The sequence below is a fragment of the Corvus hawaiiensis genome, chromosome 13 (genome assembly GCF_020740725.1).
Source record: "Corvus hawaiiensis isolate bCorHaw1 chromosome 13, bCorHaw1.pri.cur, whole genome shotgun sequence".
Taxonomy (NCBI): domain Eukaryota; kingdom Metazoa; phylum Chordata; class Aves; order Passeriformes; family Corvidae; genus Corvus; species Corvus hawaiiensis.
The window spans coordinates 5,030,969-5,041,589 of record NC_063225.1 but is presented as its reverse complement, the minus strand read 5'-3'; the positions used below and the strand labels follow the sequence as shown (position 1 = coordinate 5,041,589).

Sequence of the window (10,621 nt, the reverse complement as noted above, 5' to 3'; positions counted from 1 at the left end):
AAATCCTAAGCACTCTGGCACAGCATTCCTCAGTCATGAAGCTGTGTATATTGGATATATAGATCTCATCTGGGTCATTGCTGTGCTGGAAGATGGAGCAGCTGCCAGGTTTCTGTCTGCTGGATGGAGTCACTGAGTCTCAAGGTAGAAGAAAACTCCTACACACAATGTTGTATTGCCAACCAAGCCCCAGCCCCACGAGCTCGAGGCTGCTTTGAATGTATCAGAGCAGTCGATCGTCCTGGTTGAATAAATCCTTGATTTCATATCTAGCTCTGGTGAATGGCTCTGCCTGTTGCACAAACAAGTCACAAGCAGAATATTGGATCTCAGGGCCACATACTTCCTTTTGAGGTGCTCCCGTGTCTCCATCCCATTGCACCTGCAAACAGAAGAAAGGAAAGTAGGCAGTGCCCCGTCCATAGCAGTGTGCTCCTTCTGAAAGGAAAGGTCAGTTGTGTTGGTGTGCACTTTGGGAAGAGACAAGCACCTGGGGAAGTAATTATGGAGATGAGGTAATTTTTTAAATTTCATTTTTTCTTTGCTATCTTTTCAGGAAAGAACACTCTGTCTCGTAAAGTGCTGCTCTGCTGGTGGTTCTCCAGCAAACTTGGCTGCTTTGGACAACTTCTGAGACACTGGATCACTTGATATCTTTCAGGCTGTTACATAAATCTACAACGTTCACTTAGATACTGGAACAAAATCTTCCAACAAAGAAGAAGTGGGCTGTCAGCAGCCAAACTCCTCCCATGAGTAAGTTCCCTATGGTTTTATTTATGTTCTTCAATACAGTACAAACTATGTGTAGGAGAGGCTTAAAGCTCTTCCAGAAGCAACCGTACATCCATACCTTCCCAACTGCAACAGATTGGGATTTTCAAGGGAGGCTAGGTCATGGTCTTGGATGAGCCCAGCACAAGAAAGCAGCTGTGCTTGGACTGTGCATGGCACCACAAGGCACTGCTGGTCCTGGTGGAGCAGCAGAGGATGTGAGGAGATGTGCAAAGTGCTCTCTGGACCAGAGAAGTTTTCCACAAGGCTTAACCCAGTATAGGGTTGAGGAAATGGTGGGTGTCTGGAGACACAGTTGCTGCTGAGGCTGGAGGCTTTTAGAAATTAAGAGCATTGTGGCAGCAATTACCCATCTCCAGTCCTGCTCCTCCCTGCCCTCCTGCACCCTGAATCTGTGGATTTTGGGATATTCCTCTGAGGCACTAAAGCAGGTCTCTGGACATACAATGAAGGCTCAGATCTTGCCTTTTCTCAAAGTACCAGATTTCCTCAGTAAAAAGAGGGAATTTTCTGCCAGACATTGATGCTTTGGCCTCAGCTAAAGAAAAAAATCCCAAGGTCTGTGATCTCCTTGTCCCACTGGAGAGGCTGGCAGCTCTTAAGGGAATGTGACCTGGCCCCTCCTCTCATCACCCCCAAAACATCATGAGAGCACCCTGGAAATGGCAGGGCTACAAAAACAAGTCCCATTTGCTTTTTTGTAGGGCTTTGTGAAAGCCACATTTCCTGCCAGTCTCTGCAACCAGAGGGCTGAAAACTGATTCAGTTTATTAAAGATGGAAATATATGGGTGATCTCCTCAGGTAGGAACACGCAGTTCTGATTGCTGGTTCTCTAATAAAAGTGTAAAATCCTGCTATTTGCAGCAGAATTGCTCTGTTTTCCTTGCTCATTTTGAGCCTGTGTGCAGCGTGTGCTGTCTGTATGTTGTCCCCCAGCACGTGGTGAGGCTCCAGACTGTGTCCACAACGGCAGGTGTCCCCCTGGAAGAGGGGGAAAAGAGAGACTAGAGAAATGCTAATTATTTTGCCTGTCCCTGGAAATCATGTGGAAGCTGGTGCCTTTTGAAAAGCTTTGCTGTAAACTCTGCTTTAGTGACAGATGTATCTCCTCATTGAAAAATCCTCTTGATCTGCTGCCCTGCTAGACAGCCACACTTCCAACAATAACAGAGATCCATGTTGTGCAGCATGTTTTTCCTCATGTAATGTTGGGGGAGAGGAGAGAACCAAAGAAGCTGAGTCGTTTATCTTCTTTGCTTGTCTTGGTAATGAAATATTGCTGTTGAACTTTGCCCTGCCTTTCCTGTTACTTTTTTTTTTTTTTTTTTTTTTTTTTTTTTTTTGCAATGGTTGCCATTTAAGAGGTTCACAAAATTGCATTAGTAAAATTTATGACTGTGCAGCAAATATGTGCATATGCATTAATTCTGTTCAAGGCCAATATCTTGTAGCTGCAAAATTAATGTTATGGTGCAGTTTCTAAGTATGGCTAATGGCTGTTCAATAAAGCAGGGCTCGTGTTTTCCTCACCTTACAGCTCTTAATTCCTTGAAACAGTCCTGCCTTGAAGAGTTTGCCAGGTAAAAGTTAAAAAAAGGTACATGCACAACACACAAATATGTATTTTTTATACATTTTTGGTTATGCAATTAACCCTTGAAATTTTTGGCCCTGTGAGTTGGTTCAGTTGGGTTTCTGCTCCTTTGCATGGCTTTTAGTTCCAGGTTTCAAAAGCAGATGTCTATGAATGCAGTGCATTAAAAATGGGCCTTTTAGCCATGATTCTGATCTGGAGAGACTGAACTGGATGTTAGTGTTATCCTGAGAGTTACACCTCATGCTGTTTTGGAGTCAGTGAACAATAACTGCTCAGTAAACGATAAATTAATTGGCATTACTTACATTTAAACGTTCATTTTCCTACTATGTAAAAAAGCCACTTTCTGATAGAAGGATGAATTAGTATTTGTAGTCTTTTTACCAGTTTAAAGGTAGTTACTAATCTGGTATTCAAGGTTGAAGACATAACAAAAGACAAATGACCGATGATGAGGGCTTGCTCATGTGATAGTTGGAGAAAAGAGGTTGGAGAAATATTTTCAGGATGCTGAGATAGGAATTTAGACAGTATCTGACAGCACCTGTTTACTTCTTCAAAGCTTTGTCTGACAGCCAGAAGAAAGCTCCATGCTTGTGATCTGGAGCGATTGCCTGGTGTTTGGGATGTGATATGTGCAAGATCACTGCTGCTAGAGGTAAAAAGCTGATCCCTTGGGACTCAAAAGTATGAAGTGCTGAGGAGCTGAGGTGGACTGGAGCTCCGGGGCCGCCAAATGTCTGGGTATGTCCAAGTCAGGCTATGCACGAGCCCACTGGTCCCAAAAGTGGCTCCAACCACAACAGACCCTGGGCTCATGTCCGACGATCGCTTGGCAAAGGGATCAGTGGCAGCAGCCTGCAAAGCTCTGATGGAGGACACAAATATCCATTTACCATTGTGGGGGAGGGCTGGGGGGCAGTGACACTTTTTTTTCTCTGCCAAAAGCAAGGCATCTGTGGGGTGGAAAAAGCAGCGCAGTGGGAAAGCTAATTTCATGTGAAAGCTCTCAAGGCAGTACCGTATGTCTTCCATGTTTTGGGACTAGTTGCTTGATCTCTGTGGGCTTTGGTTTCATGCCAGTTACTCACTGTGTCTCTCTCCAGGCATTTTCTTGGAATAGAGCTTGTCCCTTGCTGTGGGGTCATGAGATGCCCAGGAAGAGAGGGGCCAAACAGGGGCTGAGAAATCTTACAAGCACCACCTTGATGCTTATGATGGTGTTGCCACTATCATAGATAGTTACAGCCAGATCAGTCATCAGATTTGTAACTCTGGTGGTAATCAGTGATACGACACCAGGGAGGTGTTTGGCTCAGCTTGTCAAAGTGTTTTGGTATTGTGAGAATGATGAATGTCACTGGGAAAGCTTTTTGGGGAAGATAACATGAGAGAGAAAAGCAGGGGAAGTGTGATGCCCTGCTGGGAGCATGGGGAGCGTGGGGAGAGTGGGATTAGTGCTGCAGAAGATGGGCAGACAGCGAGCATCTGCTCTGGGCTACCAGGATCAGAGCACAGCAGGACTGAGAAATTCTTGGACCAGTTATCAAGGAATTGGGAAACTCCAGAATACTGTACTCATGGGGGATTTTTATTACCCAGACATCTGCTGGGTAACAAATGCAGCTAATCACAGTGATAATGTACAACCCTAATTCACTATAAATTCTCTCCCATATGTTTACAATTGTATTTACAGTAGGAAGTGAGGGACAGTTATTCATGAATCAAGGTGAAATGAGTTGCTGGGGCAGAGTCAGCCATGTATTATGGAAAATAATGTGTGACAGACCTGAACAGAATCCTTCTGAAAGCATGGCTGTATTTCAGGTGTTTTAAGTAAAAAAAAAAAAAAAAAAAAAAAAGTTCCTGTAATTACTGGTTGCTTTTAAATGTGCCAATTGAGCTACTCATTTCTCCATAACCTTTGCTGACTTCGAAGAACAAGTTTACAAGTGGAGTTGATGAAGATTTATCCTCCAGATGAAATACACCTCTTCAAATCCAATTCTGCTGATGACGAGGTGGAAAAGGGTTAAGAAAAAAATAAGAAAGGAACCATGATAATGGCTGCTTAGCTCATCGGTAGCACATGAAAGGATGTTGTTTTATTGATATACTTCTATGGCCTTTCGCCTGTTGCAGGCAATAATTTTGCCCTCTAACTCACCACGGACCCAGAAGAGCACTGTGAGCTCAAATACACCTGATATTGAGGGGGGCAGGAGGTGGCTCAGCTGCCGGAGTTCAGGGCTGAGCACAGGTAGTTACTGATGAATTGCGGTGCCTTTTCCTGCCGTTCAGCAATCCCTGCTCCCTGGCTGTGCTTGCCCCCGCGCTGCCTCCTCGGCGCCGTGGGTTTATTTTGGTAAGGATGTGTAAGCCGAGCTCTGGCTTCGGCCACTCAGAGCCCGGGGATTTGCATAATGGCATTACTGCTTATTCCTCAATTACAGTCTTTGAATATGCAAATCTGCTGATGCTGGTTACTGTAATCCTCCTGCCCTGGCAGGTCCCCAGCTGGGGAAGTTTTTGAGCCATTTATTGGCAATGAGAGTTTTCCTCGTGGGTTTCTTATTTCCAGCTGTGGGTAAAGGGGAAAAGTCCTCAATCAGCTACCTGAAATAGAGGAGAACGAAATTCAGAAAAAGGAAAGACCATTTTAAAAAAGAGCTTGGATGCTTTTTCCCCCGTCATCTTCCTTGCAGGAGCTCATGTTCATGCTGGTGAGATGGGATGGATCAGCTTGCTCTGTCCTACACACCACAGCAGGGTTTGTCCTTGCAGCAACTTTCCCTGTTCCTCTCTGCCCTGGCTGCTGCCCACCTGAAATTTGGGTTCAAAGCAAAAGAGATGAGAGAACAAGCAGTGGTTTTGAAGGTTGCCTGTCCACTTGCTGCTCTTGGTGGCCTCCTGGCTCTGGAGGGGTTAGGTCACTGTAAAGCAGGAGAGCAGTTCAGCAGAGGACTTGCAGCCTTGGGTGGAGAGATGGGAAACCTCAACTCAGAGCAGCTGAGCACCTGCCCCAGCTTAGACAAAAGAAAGTTTGCTGAATTGCAGTGTTTTGCTGTCTGCTGAGTTGTATAAGCATGTCGAGAGCTGCAGCTCTTTTTATTAAAGCATGACTTGAGTAACCTTTCCCATTTCTACTCCCAATATTTTCTAGTAGTATTTTCAGCTGTATTTATTTTTCCCCCTGTGTCTTTACAAATAAAGGGGGAGAGTTTTTTCAAAATTTTATTCTCAAGTAAGAGAGAGTCCAAACTGCTTTATTTTCTGGAAGAAGTAGATTATTACAGGAAAATCAACACCTTTTCAATGGCAAACCTGGCAAAACTTCCCAGGTTTTCTGAAGAGGCAGCACCTCACCCACCAGTCCCTGCAGTTTAACCTCACTCAGTGCCATGGGGGCCAGCACTCAGCTGGCAGAGACTGTCCTCGGATTCAGCTGCTGGGCATCATCCTTTCCTTACAGCTTCAGCCCCCTCTGCTCAACACCCTGTGCTCCCAGGGCATTCACCATAGCTCGTGTTCTTCTTCCCTAGCCATGGACCAGGTAGCTCCATCTGCAGACACAGCATTTGTTGAGGAAATCAGCTCCTTTGCATCTGACTTAATGGCTGTGCTGTGAGAATGTTGCTGTCACACAACTCAAAATGTCCCGGGAGTGGGGTATCTGGACAGATCTGAGAGGAACACTTCTCCCTGTGTATGGGAACATGTCCCACGCCATTGTGTGTTAATGGATATGATTTATTTCAGAAAAAAAACCCCAAAAAAACCCCAACGAAAATCCAGAAGAACAAAACCCAGGCAAATGCAGAACAAATCATTTATGGGAAACAAAACTGTTTGGAATATAAATACAGACAAGCACCATATTTGTTGCTGATGGTGCTATGTTCCCTGGGAGAATAAAGCTGTTTTGTAACTATTTGTCTGTGTCTTGAGCTTGCACACATTTAGTCTCAAAGTTTTTCATTTCTAATCATTTCATAATTTCATTTCCTATTCTAATCTTTTTCTTGGATCAACAAAAATGGTCGGACACCCATTTGTAGAAAGCTGCATTGTAATGTATTGTTACATCCTGTTCCCAAATCAGTTTCTTCAGTTCTCAGGAGTTCCCCAGTAATGCTTTATCAGCCAGACGTGGGAGATGATGCCTGGAAATAAAGATGTATCTTGTACCAGGGCCTGCAACTGAAAATGTCCTGAGCGTTCCTGAGCCCTGCTTTGATGCCATACTTAGCAAAAGCTTGTCATGCTCCTTTCCTGGAAGATTAGTATGAACTGAAACACTTGGAAAGAAATTGTTCTTTGCATGTTTTTCACCCTTTAAGTGAGTAATACTTTTGGAGCTTATCATCTTACTTTCACTGCAAGCGTTTCTGCTGTTCCATAAAAGTAACAAAAAATAGCCAGGGAATGAGATTTTAACCTTATTCTATGATAAGCTATTACACAAGAATTATTTTTCACTATGTACAAATGAACTTTTTAGGTAAACCAGATTCCTGGAAGGGAAAGAACCTCTTGGGAACTGAAGAGCTATGTTTAGGTCAAGTAAAGGACAGCATTGCATTTATGATTTTATCATCGTGTACCTCTAATCTGGAAAAATTCCTCTACAAACCTTTAGGAATAAGAGGATAATCTAGTGCCTAGGTTTATTCAGTGTTTGGCTTGTCTGATGAGATCAATGAGAAGAGATGTGTTTATTATGTTGATGTTTGCAGGAAACGGAGGTGATAGTGCTAAAACTCTTCAAGGATGTAAAATGCCAAGGTTACAGGAACTCTTTATGTTTCAGAAAAGGTGCAGATAAAATATAAGCATTCAGAAACACTGCAAAGAAGGGACATGTGACCATTTTTGCGTTGTGGAACAATATGGCAGTGTAGAGCAAGAAGCAGTCCAGCAAAGGACAGGACATGAGAGATGTCACTTGCTGTCCAAAGGGTCCCACCTCTCTTCTTGTTTGGACCCAGCTTCCTTGTAGTAAAAATATAGTAGTCACTGTGAGACCTGAAATGCATTAACCAAGAGAGAGATTTCGCCACATGTCGTCAGCCTGTGAAGCTGCCCAGCCTTTCTGTCTGAATTTTGTTTTATTCAAGTCTCCCCCAGCAACAGTGGGTTGACTTTCCTACTCCTATTAGTTTGCCATACATTGTAACTGGTAGGAGAGAATAAAATTCTTCCAGTGAAAGTTCTGCTGCTGCAGTGATCTGATTTACTTAAATATGTGATCAAACGAAAATGCAGCTTCTGAAGAACACTTTAGAAAAAGAGCAAAATCTGGCATGTTGTTAGATGCCCTCAGTGACTGTAGACTTACCGGAGGCTTTGATCACAGCTTCCTTCATCTCTTTTCATGCTGCTTACAAAGTTACTCTATGTAAAAATGTAGTGTGTGATTTATTTCAACCCAGGAAAGACAAATTCATTCTGAAGGCGGGAGATGGTCAATCTCTGAGCTCGAGTTTGTGTGTAGATCTTGAAGGATTTTGGAGCAGTTGCTGTGGAGAGGATGTTGCAGGTGACTGACAGCAGAGCCACACCATTGACTACAATGAAGTGGAAAGGTGACCTTCTGCAGTCAGGTTTCATTGTTGCAGAGTTGGAGATTGATTTTCCCCAAAATTGTGTGGTATAGGGGGTATCTCTGCACTAACCTTTCCACGAGCCCTGTCTGTGCACATTTTGAGCCATCTGGAAGCTCTCATGGGCCAAGAGCCATGCCTTGAAGCACAAAAATCTTCTCCAGGGGAGCTGTGGTGGTTACTGAAGGAATTCAGCCTTTATTTAGTCCATAAGAGACTGTTCCCACCACTGCTGAGCTGCAGATATTGCTCAGTTGCCCCTCTGAGACTGCTGCACTACATTGCAGTATTTCAGGAGGAAAAGTGGAGAATGGCTTTTCCATTTGAAGCCATATGAGGGGATTCAGACAGACAGCATGTAATTGCCCTAGCTGGAGCTGGGCCAAGGCAGAGGATCTGTGGCTCCCCATCTGCAGGCTTATTTTCAGCACTTCAAATGAGGGATTTCGACAGAACATGTCGAAATTAATGAAACAAAGTTAGTTTCTGTCTGGATATCTCCTCCATCATACCTACATCAGACACAAATAGCTCACCTGCCCTGGACTGCCCTTCAAAGGCTCATCTTACAAGCCCAAATGAAAGAGCAGCTGGAGGCGAAGAGCCTTTCCTATTCATTCAGGTGAGTTGTGAAGTGGGTAATGAAAATGCTATTGTTTTCCAACACGGCCAGAATAGGTTATTGAGGAAAATAAATTCTGCCCATGACTCTTCCTCTTACAATACAAACCATGGCCCTAATCCAGCAAAGCACTTTCGCCTGTGCTTAACTGGAAATTTGTGAGCAGCCCCGCTGATTGCAAGGGATCAGCTCTGGTGCCTGAAGTTAAATATGAGGGGTGGGAGCTGGCAGGTGGGCAGCTGAGCAGGGCCATTGCCCAGGGGCCTTGGCTTATCATCTGTGATTATATGGGCTTAGTGTTCGGCTGGAGCCGGGCCCGTTGGAACAAAGGAGCGGGATTAGCAGGCGTGCAAAGAGGGAGCAAAGCCAGAGGATTCCAGCAGTGTGGAACACAACTTTGTTACTCTGACAGAATGTATAAAAGTGAATGAAAGGGCTGTATGATTGCTGTTGCCATCCTGTTAATTAGGCTGAACTCATGGTTCATTAGTGCTACAATATGCTTCCATCCTTAACAAAGCCCTATTGGGTGCATGGAGCCACTTTACTATTAGTAAAATGAAGCCTTATCAGAGAGCCCTGTAATTCATTTTGTAAGACAAGTCATGGCATATATTGTGTTGAATTTGCACTGAAGAAGCAGATTACTTGCTTAACACTTGCTTTTCCTAATGAACAGGAAAAGATGTTTCCAAAACTAAGTTATTTGTACTATTGGGAGTTCTTCTGACCTGGTGCCTAATTACATCACATAGTCCCTTAGCAGTGTTTCAAGTAGTTCCTAAATAACCCAAACTGAACTGCTTTTGCTCTTGCACATTCTCTCAGTGACACTGTGAACATACCATCAAGCATTAAATTCCTTGTTTCTTGCTGTCATTGTGGTGAAGACCTTAGTGTACAACCAGTACAGTTTCCCTGCAGCAGGAATGCAGCAAAAGCACTAGCACAACCCCCATTCCCTGCTTGCAGCAGTACTGATTAAGAAGCATAGTGAAAACTTGACACAGGAGCAAGAAAGAACAAGTACTGGTGTGTTCACTGCCCCCAAGAAACCACTGTGCTCCCCCAACACCGCTGCACCGTGGGCAGAGCACGTGTTTGTAGTAGTGTTATGATAGATGCTGACCTGGCAGTGATTTTTCTGTGGATTCCCTGTGCTGGGAAGGGAGTTTGGATGAAACCAGGGCACAGATCCACATTAGCCTCAACCAGAGAGCTGACTGAAGCCAATCCTGCTCTACCAGACATCCCCAGAGTGGGTCATGTGTGGTGTAGTTGGGTTCAACTCCACCCTAACTCTCAGGTCTTCCTACCTAAATGATCTAAATTTGTGATTACTGCTCAGGGAAGGGAGATGTGTAGCAAAATCTTTTTATTTTCATGTTTCTTCCTTGTACCATTCTTCCTTATACCATTGTTTAGTAAACATCCATGCTTACTCATGTTTTTCTACAGTAGGCCTAAAAATATCCCCCTCTCTCCATTTCAGTGCTATAGCCTGCAGACCTGAGATGACCCTATATAAGAGAGTCATAACAGCACAGTCTAATGGAGAAGAAAAATGGCAATGAGGTAATGTAGCAAAAACAAATGTCTGAAAGAGCATCTCTGAACTGCTCACCAATTCTGGTTGCTCTTACAGCTCAGGCTGCTTGTATTGTCATCCAACTCCAGGGCTAAGGGCATGTCTTGGTGTAACCCCATGAAATCCATGGATTTCATCCCGGGGCAGCTGCAGTCATTCAAGTGAATGCCGTGGATGATGGGCACAGCCTCATATTTGCTGCACAATTGTGCATCCCCAATGAAATCAGCACCAGCCCTGAGGACCCAGGGGAGCTGCATGTGGTCACCCTAAATCAGATCTGCCCCAGAGCTCTGAAATCAGCATGGTGGTGCGAAATCTGGAACAATGACAATTGGGAACCAGAACTGGTTTTGCAGAAGGATTGGTATTTACTGCTTAAATGGAAATATCTTATTCTTACGGCCATGG

At 44.2% G+C, this 10,621-nt stretch overlaps 1 long non-coding RNA gene across 1 annotated transcript; it reads left to right on the top strand.

Moving 5' to 3' along the window:
* The first annotated feature begins 113 nt into the window (after positions 1 to 113).
* LOC125332766 lies at positions 114 to 6,167 on the top strand. Its single transcript, XR_007206599.1, has 2 exons — positions 114 to 756; positions 1,500 to 6,167. It is a non-coding gene; the product is annotated as an uncharacterized LOC125332766 (long non-coding RNA).
* The last annotated feature ends 4,454 nt before the right edge of the window (positions 6,168 to 10,621 follow it).